Source organism: Macaca mulatta, chromosome 14 (assembly GCF_049350105.2).
Source record: "Macaca mulatta isolate MMU2019108-1 chromosome 14, T2T-MMU8v2.0, whole genome shotgun sequence".
In the NCBI taxonomy this organism is placed as follows: Eukaryota; Metazoa; Chordata; class Mammalia; order Primates; family Cercopithecidae; genus Macaca; species Macaca mulatta.
Genome location: NC_133419.1, coordinates 86,357,204 through 86,369,737, shown reverse-complemented (window position 1 = coordinate 86,369,737; position 12,534 = coordinate 86,357,204). Strand labels below are relative to the sequence as shown.

At 41.8% G+C, this 12,534-nt stretch overlaps 1 protein-coding gene across 47 annotated transcripts in view; it reads left to right on the top strand.

Annotated features, from left to right (window-relative positions):
• The window catches only part of SYTL2 (synaptotagmin like 2), a 161,766-nt gene that overhangs the window by 81,253 nt on the left and 67,979 nt on the right, over window positions 1-12,534 (top strand). For 13 of the 47 annotated variants that reach the window (XM_077964123.1, XM_077964163.1, XM_077964153.1 and 10 more), the window contains one exon: window positions 4,463-4,556. The exons of the other annotated variants lie outside the window; for them this stretch is intronic. The gene's annotated coding sequence lies outside the window, so the exon portion shown is untranslated. The remainder of the gene's footprint in view (window positions 1-4,462; window positions 4,557-12,534) is intronic. 47 annotated transcript variants of the gene reach the window in all.

The window sequence follows — 12,534 nt, the reverse complement described above, 5'->3', positions numbered from 1 at the left end:
TATTATTGCTGTGGGCCAATATCTTCTTCACAACAGGAACCAGGTCTTAGGACTTAATAGTTGTACCCATTGTGCCTAGCTTAATCCCAAGCAGGATACTGTCATTAAGGAAGGAGGGAGGGAGGGACAGAAAGAAGAAAAGAAAGATTTTTGTTAGGTTTTATACCCTATTTTCCTAATTATCATTCCCTCCTTCACTGTAGCGATGTCTTACGAAAAGTGTTTAGTTTCTAAAAAGGCTTTGCACTGGGCAGCAGGGTGACATTTTTCTCCAATAGTCTGCCTATTCATCTCTTTCTCCCTAAGCTAGCTTGATGATGGTGTTGGCATTCATTTTGTCATTTGATTTTATGTCCATAAGAAAAAAAAAAAAAGGAAGGCAGCTGACAGATCAGAGTCCAAATGCCTCATTTTACAGGTGGAGTCACCCAGAGAGATGAGTGAAACAAAGAGTTTTGGTTTTTAGTAACAGAGTGAAGACCAGAACCCAGATCTTCAACTGCACCTCTCAGCAGGGCACAGGCTGACCCTAACTTATGAAGTACCAGTGATCATTTGTGCCTGCCTTTGGAGGGGTTTAAGATTTGATTAATACTATAAAGCTCTTGCCCAGATCAATGCAAGGATTTTGTTGTTCATGAGGGTATAGGAGAAATAGATTTGCTGATACTATAACATCATACTTTCTGCCTGCTCTCCACACTTTATTTATATAAGCTTCTAAATTGGTATCATGTAAAGAGTAAAAATTCCTTTGTAACCGATCTCATTTCACATCAAGTTTAACAACATTCTATCTTGCAAAGCTCGGTATTTGGGGTGCGTCGGGGTTTGAGGGAAACCTCAGCTCCTGTTTGCATCTTTGGGTTCCTTTGCAGGGCACTATGTACCTGCACCTTTCTTCCCCCTTTTCTGCTTCTCTTCCTGTTATGTCAGAACTTTGGAGATAGGTAGACCTGAGTTCAAATCCCAACTGTTGCTTAGAAGCAATATGAATTTAATGAAGTCCCTTGAGATCCATGAACTTCAGTTTCCTCATTGGTAAAATGCAGATGATGGTGACTACTTTGCTGGTTTGCCTTATGGTGTAGAGAAAATGTGTGTAAAGATTTGAAAAGGTATTGGAGAAAGATTAAATGCCATTTCCTTCTCTAATTCTTTAATAAAATTCAAGTCCTACCAATTAATTGCATTAATTTAGTTTTTTATTTCTTATAATACATGCATATAACTTTTAATGTTATTAGTAGTGAACAAGGCTTTTTGGTTTTCTATGTAATATCACATTTTTCCTTGCTGCCTTTCATCTGAATTTCCAGGGCTTGAGAATTTTCAGAAAGTTTAGTGTATAATTTATTCCTTCTAGAGATTTTCCTTCCTTTTGGTAAAAGAAAAAAACCACATAGCAGGACATCATTTCTAACTTTGAATTGCCTTTTTAAGAACTATGGTTTGGTTGGTTTAAAGAGAGGTTTCTCAGGGACAAATTTAATATATATTTTCAACTCTGCAAAGATTACATTACAAATCTGAATAGCTATATATTTTTTCCTAATAAGGCAAAGGCTTAGATATAGTTTACTTTCTTTTTTTAATAGAGAAAACATTTATTGAAAAAATACATTTCTGGTCTTTTGGAATACCACTATAAAATGAATGTGGTACTTTGATGGAATTTGGAACAATATCACCAAACATTGAGTGGCAGGCACAGGTCGGGTGTTGGAAAATATAGAGGAGATGAACATGGTGTCTCCTCCTTCCAAGAGAGCTCAGGCTGATAAAGGAGAAACTGATAAGGAAACAGACAGTTGCTATATAATGCCGAGTCCTGTGAGACCAAAGAGGAGGAGACTCTAACTCCACTTCTCAGGAAGGGACTAGACTCATCTTCCGAAAGAAGGTGACACCTGGACTCTGTCTTGAAAGATGACTAGGAATTTAAGAAGCTGGAAAAAGACCTTGCGGGCAAAAGGAGCTCTATGTTCCAAAGACAGAGGTGTGAAAGGTAAGTTTAAAGAACTTCAAGGTACCGTGTAGGAAGAAATGGAAAGGAAGTCAGGGTGTAGATATGGAGGGGCTAATGTAACCCTGAGTGGTCTGAATTTTATCCTGAAGACAGTGAAGCCATTCACTGTACCTCCCAGGGAGTCTTACACTGGTAGAAGACCTTAGAGGTCAGAATTGAGCCCTCTTATTTTTGCAGATGTGGAAGCCGAGACCAAGGAAAGGGAAGTGAAACCCTCATGGCCATACAGGGAATTAGTGGCTGATAACCTATGTCTTTTTATACAGTGGAAAGTAGGGAGCCGGGAACCTTCCCAAGGACATTTCAGTGTTGACCTTATGAAGGCAGATTCTCATAGGAACATTTGGCCAAGGATTTATCATGGGGAATGCATGGTTTGGGCTAATGACCCCAGCATGCCTTTTGCATATTATTTCCTTTAAAGGAAAGGCCATCACTAGCAAGAAATGCTCTTTGGCTATTTTTAGGCTGTGTGGTAGGGGGAATTAGTGGAATTCCTAAGGTTAGCTCCAGCTGTTTTTCTCCAAAAGGCCAGCTGAATATTTTATGAAATTTGTTCACTAGGGCTTTTATCCTTCTGTGAGGCATTGTACTGTGTCTGAGCTCAGGCTAGCGTGAGATATAAGTAAGGGGACAAAACTGGGGCTGGGCTGGTTGCTGTCCATTTTGATATTTAATGTTAAATGGAGTTTTAGATATGGTTGGTCATTCTCCTGCCTTCGTACACATAGTGAAGTTTCTTCTGGAATATGACAGCTATCATGAAGGATGACTGGATTTTGCAGATTCAGAAACATAATGCCTGGGCAGAGTTGGTACTGACTGATTGGTGTAACTACCATGTAATAGCACCTTTTACTCATTAATATCACCTTATAGGACTTCATAGATAGCAAGTCAGATATTCCTTAAGACTTCTTCAATGGGAGCATGCTTGTGGCTATTTGTTATCTACGAGTAGAATAGTACTTCCTATTGTGTCTCAGGAACTATATATCTGAAGGCAGGTGAAGTAAAAGCATTCTTCATTTCTTCTAGACTGTACTATGAACCTTTCCTTTTACCCAAATTTATGGGTATCTGCTTAGAGATCATGCTATGTTAGGAGAATGGATCAGCTGGGCACGTGCCTGTAATCCCAGCACTTTGGGAGGCCAAGGCGAGTGGCTTGACCTCAGGAGTTTGAGACCAGCCGGGGCAACATGATGAAACCTTGTCTCTACCAAAAAATAAAAAAATTAGCTAGGTGTGGTGTCATGTGCCTGTAGGCCCAGCTGCTTGGGAGGCTGAGATGGGAGGATCACTTAAGCCCAGGAGGCGGAGTTTGCAGTGATCTGAGATTGTGCCACTGCACTCTAGCCTGGGTGACAGAGCAAGATCCTGTCTCAAAAAAAAAAAAAAAGTGTAAATATAATTGTATAATGTTTTGCACTTTATAAAATGTCTTTCCGTACATGGTCTCATCAGCTCCCTGTAGTGATTCAGCAAAGAGGGTAGGCAGTGGTTAGTCTGAATTTTAGAGATAAGCAAACTAAGGCTCAAGCAAATGCTGTCTGTGGTCACCAAGCTAGTGAGTGAGTTATTAGATTTCAAACCAGATCTTGTGACTTTAAATCTTACATTCTTTTTCCTTCATCAAACTGCCAACTAGACTGAGGGAAAAGGGCCAGTTTCTCCTATAGCATAAAAGTGGTTCAAGGAATGCCTTGAAAGCAAGGGAATTCTGTTGCATACACAACCAAAGAATGAAGGAGAATCCACAGCATGGGGTGTCTAAACAGGATGGAATAAACGTGAGCTTTGCCCCCCAAGCTCTGAAACAACAGTTGTCTGAGCTAGAACTCAGTGACATTTAACTAACAGTATGTAACTTATGCTAGTGAAAGAAATACTAATTATTACTTTATTACTGTTGGTTGGGATGAATAGTTGTTTACATTCATTTACATTCATTAACCAAAGACAGTGAGTCTTGCCAAGTTTCCATTTTAAGAATTGTATTGAACACTGATGATCACAAAGAGATCCAGTGTGCTTCTCCCCTGCTCTCTGAAGTGTGTAAAGATGGAGCACACCCTGCGTATGACTGTATGGCAGATTTACCTGAATGTGTGTTCAGAGTTCTGAGCTAATGAATCTGGGAATGGCCAACCTGGAGATCTATTCCTTATCTATGAGGAATGTCTGAGTCCCCAACTGTCCTGTGAAATGAGGTCCTTTCTTTTGGGTTAAATGATGGTTGCCAGGTGGAGGTTGTTAGGGGAAGGGTGCTAAGTGAAAATGCTATATAAACTGTGTGTTTTTGCAAGTGGTTGTGGTTCTCCTGCCCAGCCTACCACCATGGGCCTGTGTGGTTATTCTGTCCAGCCTGCTGCCACTGGACTCTCTCCCCTGCATATAAGCCCCTGATAAAACCTCATGTTTCATTTGCAGGCTTTGGGTCTCTTCTTCAGCCTCTTAAACTGGGTGCCATCCTTGTTGGAGTCAATAGGGGTCTGGCACAACTCAGAGATGGACTCAGAGATGAGTAAGTAACACTGTGTCCTCAGACTGTGTATTAATTTTCTATTACTGCTGTGATGAACTTAGGGGCTTAAGACAACACAAACTTATACAGTTCTAGAAGTCAGAAGTCTGAAATGGATCTTACAGGCTAAAATCAAGAGATCAACAGAGCTGGGTTCCTTCAGGAGGCTCTAGGGGAGGATCTGTTTCCTTGCCTTTTCCAGCTGCTAAGGCTGCCTGCATTCCTTGGCTCATGGCGCCTTCCTCCATCTTCAAAACACATCACTCCAACATTTTCATCCTCATATCTCGTCTCTCTCCTTCTGACTATCCTAATTCCTTCTTATAAGGACCTTGTGATTATATTGGGCCTCATTAGATAATCTAGGATAATCTCCCCACAAGATTCTTAACAATGATATCTACAAAGTTTCTTTTACCATGTAATGCAGCATATCTTCAGGTTCCAGGGATTAGGATGTGGACATCTTTGGAGGACCGTTATTCTGCCTATCATAGAATTAATATATTTATGGAAGATGACTTGTCAAACTTTTTTGTACAGCCCTTTTTTTGGCCTTTTCTATATTCCATTGAATTGTTTTGCTTTTTTTCTTTCTGATCTTTTTTCCTCTTCTTCATTTACTCAATAAATGAGGCACTTGCTGTATGCCAGGTACCCTGCTATGTGCTAGAGACACAGGATACCAAAGCCTTTCTGCCTACTGCTGGAGGAAGCTAGAGGAGGGCTGTTACTGCAGAACCAGAGACCAAGATATCAAACTCTTGGCTTTTGATTCTCTGAAGTTGGGGTCCAGGACTAAGATGGAAAAATTTAAGGGAATTCTTGTGTTTGAAGAATGAGATCCTTTCACCCAACTTTTCTCCTACCAATACCCCATCTCAAATTTAGAAGATTTAAAAAACTCTCCTCAAAGGTCTCTGCAGTGGAGGGTGGGAGTGTGTGTGCTTGCAGAAACCAAGAATTTGACTCATTCTTAAAATGGTGTGGGAGGTTAGAGGATAGGAAACAGTCTAGTGAGGTAAATAGAAAAGGTAGCAGCAGTAATACTCCAACCTTATAATGGCATGGAAAGGTGATTGAGTTAGTGAAATGTTGGGGATTTATTTATTGTCATTAGGTGTTTATGGAGCACTTATTGTGTCCCAGGCCATTTTACTTACAATATAATGTCATCCTCATGGTAACCCTGTAAGGTAGATCTGTTTTGCTGCCCATGTTGAATAGATGAAGAAACAAATGAGAGTCATTAGGGAAACTGCCAAAGAACTAATAGATTCATCCACTTCCAATTATCTTTTGACTCCAAAGCTACAAGTGCATTCTACTATATGACAACACTACTTCTACTGAGGGTATAGAAAATGAATATGGCAGACATTATTTACCTGTATCAGTTTCAAAATCAGTGTCTCTTTAGAGGATGGAGAGGATCGAGAAAGATCTTGCACACAATAGGGGCTTGATGCATCTTTAATGGGGTAATTTGGCCTGACCAGATGGAATTGAGCAGGTCTGGGACTAGGGTGAGGCAGGTAAAGTGCCTAGAGCACAAAGTCTTTGGAGACAAGGTCATGCAAGTGCTGATGCTCCCTGACGTGAGTGTCTTTTTAATTATGTGCCCTGGGTGTCTTACTCTTAAGGAGATACTCATTCTCAGAGTGCTGCAGGTGCAGAGTGCTGAGCTCACGTGACCTTGCCTCTTTATGTTTTGTGCTCTGGGTGCCTTGCTTGCTTCACTTATAGGTCCTGGATTTGAGCAGAAGCTAGAAGTGGGAGAGAACTGGTTAAATTGTTTTAATTCTGGCTGCCTATTACAATCATCTAGGCACCATTCTGAAAAATATCCTAGGTGGGAGTCTCACCCCAGGCCATTTAAATAAGAATTGTTGTGGGGAGAGGGAGGATGAAGAGACCTGGGCATTGGTGTTTTTAGAAAAATCTTTTCAGATGATGCTAATGTACAGCCAGTTTTTGTAACCCCCGAGTTAGTACATTTGGGGAGAGTCCCTCATTCCCAGTCTGGTTAGGAATGTACATGATTGTACCAAAAGTGAGGCTTTCTCACTTTGAGCCTTTCTGTGGTCCTTTTAAAGTCTGAGCTGGTGATAGCTACAGTTCAGTTAACTTTATGATCCTGAGTTTAATTCCAGCCTAGTTAATAAATCAGCAAGTTCTTCCACTCCTTTCCTTTGAATTTGAAACCTAGAAAATAATTAAATCTGGTATTCATCTGTAATTTGGGCTGTTATCAGTGTTTGGCTTTCAGGGGTGCTGTGAAATGCAGCCCAAACCATTTACTAGCCAGTTTGCAAATCCTTATTTATGTTGAAATTGTATATGTCCTAGAGGGTAAAGGAGATCTCTACATGTCCTAGCTCCAGCGTTAGGCAGTTGTATGACTTTAAGCATTTGCTCTATGACCTTTTTCATCACAGATTCCTCATCCACACAAAGAATTGGTTATGACTCTATGATTTGACTGTTAATTTATTTCATGTGTTTTCTCTTGTAACAGCTGAAAACAATTGATATACAAATGTGCACGTTTAACTTTGACTAATTGCTGTGCTCCATCCAGTCATCAGCCATTTCTGACGTATTGGGAATCCTTTATAATTGTGATTCCCAAAGTTGGCCAAGCATCCACATCATGTGGGAACATTTTAGAAAATGCAGATTCCTGAACATCAGCTCTAAAGAGTTTGGTTCAGTAAGCCTTGAGCAATGTCTGGGAATCTGTTGCTGATCAGCCAGATTTGAATACTGCTGGCTGTTGAGGCAATCATGAATATAATGAAAGTGATGGCACTCCCAATTTAGATGTCACTATAGAGTGTGCTGTTGACAGAGATCGTACTTCTCTTCAAAGAAGCCTGGCTCCCCAAGAGTACATTAAATCCTCTGCTTAAAAGTTATAGCCCACTGCCCTTCCGCTCTGTGGGACTTCTTGGGCTTGTTCGGTATGTGCCCTCCTTTCCAGAATCTAAACTCTCTGAGGGAGGGGACTGCATACATTATCAGCACTTTTGGTGCATACAAATTACCCTCTTCCAGAATGAGATCTGGGACTGGGGTGGATGCTGCTATTCCAAGGAGAAAGGTTTCTCTCTGGTATTTTGAACTTAGGCAAGCCTCTTGGTGCTTCACAAGCTGTGTAGTTAATAAAAGCCCATGGATATGGTGGCTTTTGCAGCAGCTCCCTGCAATATCAGAACTCTTTTCTATGTGGCTTAAAGTCCTTCGTGATATGTTATTAAAGATAAGTCACCCCTTTTGTAGACTGCCATCTCTCTTCTACATATGATTTGAATTTTCAGCCCAGGTATGAAGTTTAAAATGAACTTTCAGTGGCCCATTTCCTCAGATCCTTTCTTTCTTGACTGTTTTTGTTTCTTAGAATCCTGATCAAGAAAATATAGATTAAAAGGGTGGTTCTAGCACATTTATCAAGACTGGCAAGCATGAAAAATTCAGGTTCAAATTCCCCCCCTTGACACTTAAGGCCTCTTGGGGTCCAACCTTGGTCACTTGCCCCATTTACACCCTGTACTCCAGTTACCAGCCTTCTTTTTGAACACCTTTATGGTTTCAGGGTCCAGTGCTCTTGCCCAGAATGCCCACCTCCTTCTCTAATGCAGCATTCAAGGTTCCCCTCATTTTATCTCCTTCTTAAATCTCTGTGGCCTACCTGACACTTGGTGTGTGCCTCCTTTATCTGTAGCTGACATACTTGTATTATGGTTAGTTGTGTGTGATGCTGTCTCCTCACACAGCCCATTATCTTGCCCTTGGTTGGGGCTTGGTTAGCGTATTTTATTCCTGTGGGTATTGTAAGTTTAAACCTGTGGCCTAGCAATTGCAGAAAATGAGCTTTTCAGAAATCCAGGGATATTATTGTTAGGTTTGAATATGAGATTACGGAGCAGGGGGAATTGTCAGATAAGGTAGTCTTTCTACTCATCTTTCCCTCTTCATTCATAATTTGAGACCACCAAGCCAGTTTCCAGAAGATACTAGCTGTCTGCTACTCAGCCTGGACCTGGAGGAGATGGATGAAGTAGAAAAATGGCTTCCATCTTTGGAAGAATCTTCACAAAAGTGAAAGCTTTGTATTTTGAGATGACTGTCCGTTTTTAATTTTCAGTTGCTCTATAAAAAATGGCAAGTGCCAGGCACGGTAGCTCACACCTGTAATCCCAGCACTTTGGGAGGCTGAGGCGGGCAGTTCACAAGGTCAGGAGTTTGAGACCAGCCTGGGCAACGTGGTGAAACCCCGTCTCTGCTAAACATACAAAAATTAGCTTGGCATGGTGGCAGGTGCCTATAATCCCAGCTACTCGGGAGACTGAGGCAGGAAAATCATTTGAACCTGGGAGGCGGAAGTTGCAGTGAGCAGAGATCACACCATTGCACTCATTGCACTCCCACCTGGGTGACAGGGTGAGACTCCATCTCAAAAAAAAAAAAAAAAAAAAAAAAAGACAACCTATTGGATAGCTTATCCTTTCTTATTCTATCTATATCCTTTCATTTGTTCACTTCTTTATAAAGAAGTTCATTTTATTTGTTCATTCAGCTATTATTTTTTAAGAGGCTACCTTGAACCAGTCACAAGACAATGCCTTCCTCTCAAGAAGCCCCATTTAAGCAACACATTACACTGAATAATTTATGTGTTTTTTTAAAAATAGAGCACTGAAGGCTCTGACTATACAGAAACAAAATATTCATGTAGCATTGTTACCCAATTGTGCGTGGACAAAGTCTGCTTTTCATATAAACACATTTCTGTGTACGCATATTACAAAACATTTTGATTGGGCTTAAGCATATAAAATGTAGGTTCTTTTAGTAATAGTTTCTGGTTCGAGGGATTGATACCATTCTAAGAGGCTAGTAGGCGTGTATAAATACCTGCATGGTGACACAGATGCCTTTTTCCCCCTCTATCTCATGCTTGTCCTCTTTTCCATGTCTATCCATAAATCAAACCCAAAGGGCCTGATCATTTTCTAATTCCTAACAAGTTGTCGTCCTTAGAAGAGCATGCCATGCCTTGAGGGCTGATGCATGTTGCCCATGAGAAATGACAAAGTCAAATGTACAGAGGGAGGAACAGCAGGGTGAAAAGAGAACTGTCTAGGAATCAGGAAACTTGGGTTCTAGTCTCATCTTTGCCCCTAACCAGCTGTGTGATCTCTCTGAGAAATAGGGGACTAGTGATGCAGTGAAAGATGAAAAATAGTGGCTTCAGAATCTTAAGCCTTGGGTTCAAATCACATTCTGGTTGAGTGGCCTTAGTCAAGTTATTTAACTTGAGCCCCAGTGTTCTCATCCATGGGGTGTGGAGAATACCTACCTGCATGGTGGTCAGAGTGGTTAAACTGAAATATGTGTAAAGGGCTTAGCACCACCTGCTCATTTTTTCAGTCTGGAGAGAAATGACCAAGATCGTGAGAAGCTTAGAAAACATGTGAGGAACAGTTGAGGGAACAACGAAGTTTTTCTTCCCCTCAACTAAGAAGAGGTGGGGAGAGCATGACATCTTTTTTGTAAACTATTATGCGCAAGGGAGAATAAATTAAATGTGGTTCAGGAGGGCAGGGTAAAATGGAGCCAATGGGAAGAACTTAGGGGCAAGTCCAACCACGTGAGCCTGAGAAGCAGAGCAGCCCAGCTGTGCAGTTAGCAGCTTTGGGCATGGATATCCTGGCGGTGTGATCTGATGATCACTGGGCTGGTACACTGGAGGGAAATCTTTCTGCTGAGAGGTAGGTGAGCAAAGACTCTCTGATTGTCACATTCAATTTGTTCCATCTTTGGCTTCTCCTTCCATCCATCCTTTGATGCTGCTGTGATCCTAGGAAGTTTACAAAGTATTTAGTTTTATGCACGATGGTTTTGTAAGTGTTCCGGTGAGATGAGCCTTCCTGTTGATCAGGGCCTTTTTGTCTGGTGGCATTCTCCCCAACTCAAGCCTATTTGTTACTGCTCTTCTGTTGCTGCCCAGATTTTTTTTTTTTTTTTTTTTGAAGCCTTCATTCTTGATGTCATGGGACTGTCAGAACAATTTGCCTCTCTTCCGAAATCCTCATCATGTGAGAGTCACCACTTATGTAAGTTTTACACTCCTTCCCTGGGTGATCTGTATAGGCTTTGGTACAACAACCCTGTCTGGGAAAGGAGAAGATGCTCTCTGTGCTATCTGGGCCCCTCCTTGCAGCAGAGCCTGCTGGGAAGGAAATTTTGTTGTTAATTAGACTTTAACCTGAGATTCGAATTTTAATTGGAATTAGGGTCAGAAGCCCAGATCCACTCTTTGTTGCCATCAAAGGCAAGCACAACTATTTGGGGCCTTAGTTTTTCTCTCCAGCTTAACTTTTGGACAATTGACAAGAAGAGTATTGGCATTCATAGATGTGGCATGGCAAGGCTGACACATGGAAAATGTGAATTAAGCACAGTCCACATTTGGAGTCCTCCAATTTCTCTTTGTGCTGCTGTTTCTACTGCTGCTCCTTATCCTTCTTTGTCCTCTGCAGTGTCCTGAATTCTCACCAGAGCCTCACAGTAATCTCCACAAGGAAGAGAATATACCCATCATATGCATGAGATAATCAAGACTTAGAGAAGTCATTCAACTTAGTCAAACCACAGAATGATGTGAAAGATCTAGAGCTGGAACACATTGAATAATATGGACCTAGTTTTTCATTTATGGACCCTAGAGCTACGTTCATGTTCAGGGGGAAATGGAAGCTCAATCACCTTCCACCTGTTTTCATCATTTTTTTTTTTTTTTTCATGAATCCTTGAGTGCCTAGTAGAGGCAAGACAGTGGCAAGAGCTGGGGATACAAATCACTGGGAGACACAGACCTTGCTCATAAACTGGCAAGAGACAAACATGAGTAGGTAGCGATTTGAGACTGTGTGATGAGTACTGTGACTGATGAAGTCAGGTTCTAATTGAGCACATAGGAGGGGCTTGGAGGGGTTAGGGAAGACTTTTGTGCAGTAAGTGACATGTAACTTGAGACCTAACAGGTATTAACAGGGAAATGGTGTTCCAGGATGAAGGAACAGCACATACAAAAGCCTGAAGGCAAGAAGAACTGGAAAATTTCACAATGGCTGGAGCCTAAGGAAAAGAGCTTGGAGAGTAAAGCAGGTGGTAGTTCATGGAGAGTCCTACAGACCACTTAAGGATTTTGAGTTTTAGTCAATGGTCAGTGGGAAGTTGGTGAAGGATTTTAAGCCTGAGTATGTGGCTTGGTCAGAACTGGGTTTTAGAAAAATGACTCAGCATCATGCTGAATGGAGGATGGGTAGGAGAGGCTGAACCCAAGGAAAACTTGCCGCAGGAGCTCCTCCTGTGAACACATCAGTAATATTTGTGAACAATGGGTGTATTCACTCCTACCCTCCCTTTCTTACTGAGGTTATTGTGAGGCTCTGGTGAGAATGCAAGACACTGTAGTGGCCAAAATTCATCCCTCACAATTTAGCGTTGAGGTTGCCCCCATTCTGACTGCCAGCCCTAGGCTGGTGAGTCCCTTATGCTTAAGCAGAGAATGAGGGTCCACAGAGAGAGGGGTTTTGTTCTGCCTCGCTGATTGGAGGAATCTGTGTGGAGAGGAGAATTAAATGAGATGTCAACGTTGGGTTGGCTTATTCTGACACAACCATCAGCAAATGCCAGTCAGACATAAGCTTGGTGGCGAATGCCCCCCTCAGCCTCACTCTCCTCGTGTGAAAAACACAGATAAGACCTACCTTGGGCTGGGTGCGGTGGCTCACGCCTGTAATCCCAACACTTTGAGAGGCCGAGGCCGGCAGATCACTTGAAGCCAGGAGTTCAAGACCAGCCTGGACAATGTGGCAAAGCTGCAACTCTACCAAAAATACAAAAATTAAGTGGGCATGGTGGTGGGTGCCTGTAATTCCAGCTACTTCAGAGGCTGAGGCATGAGAAT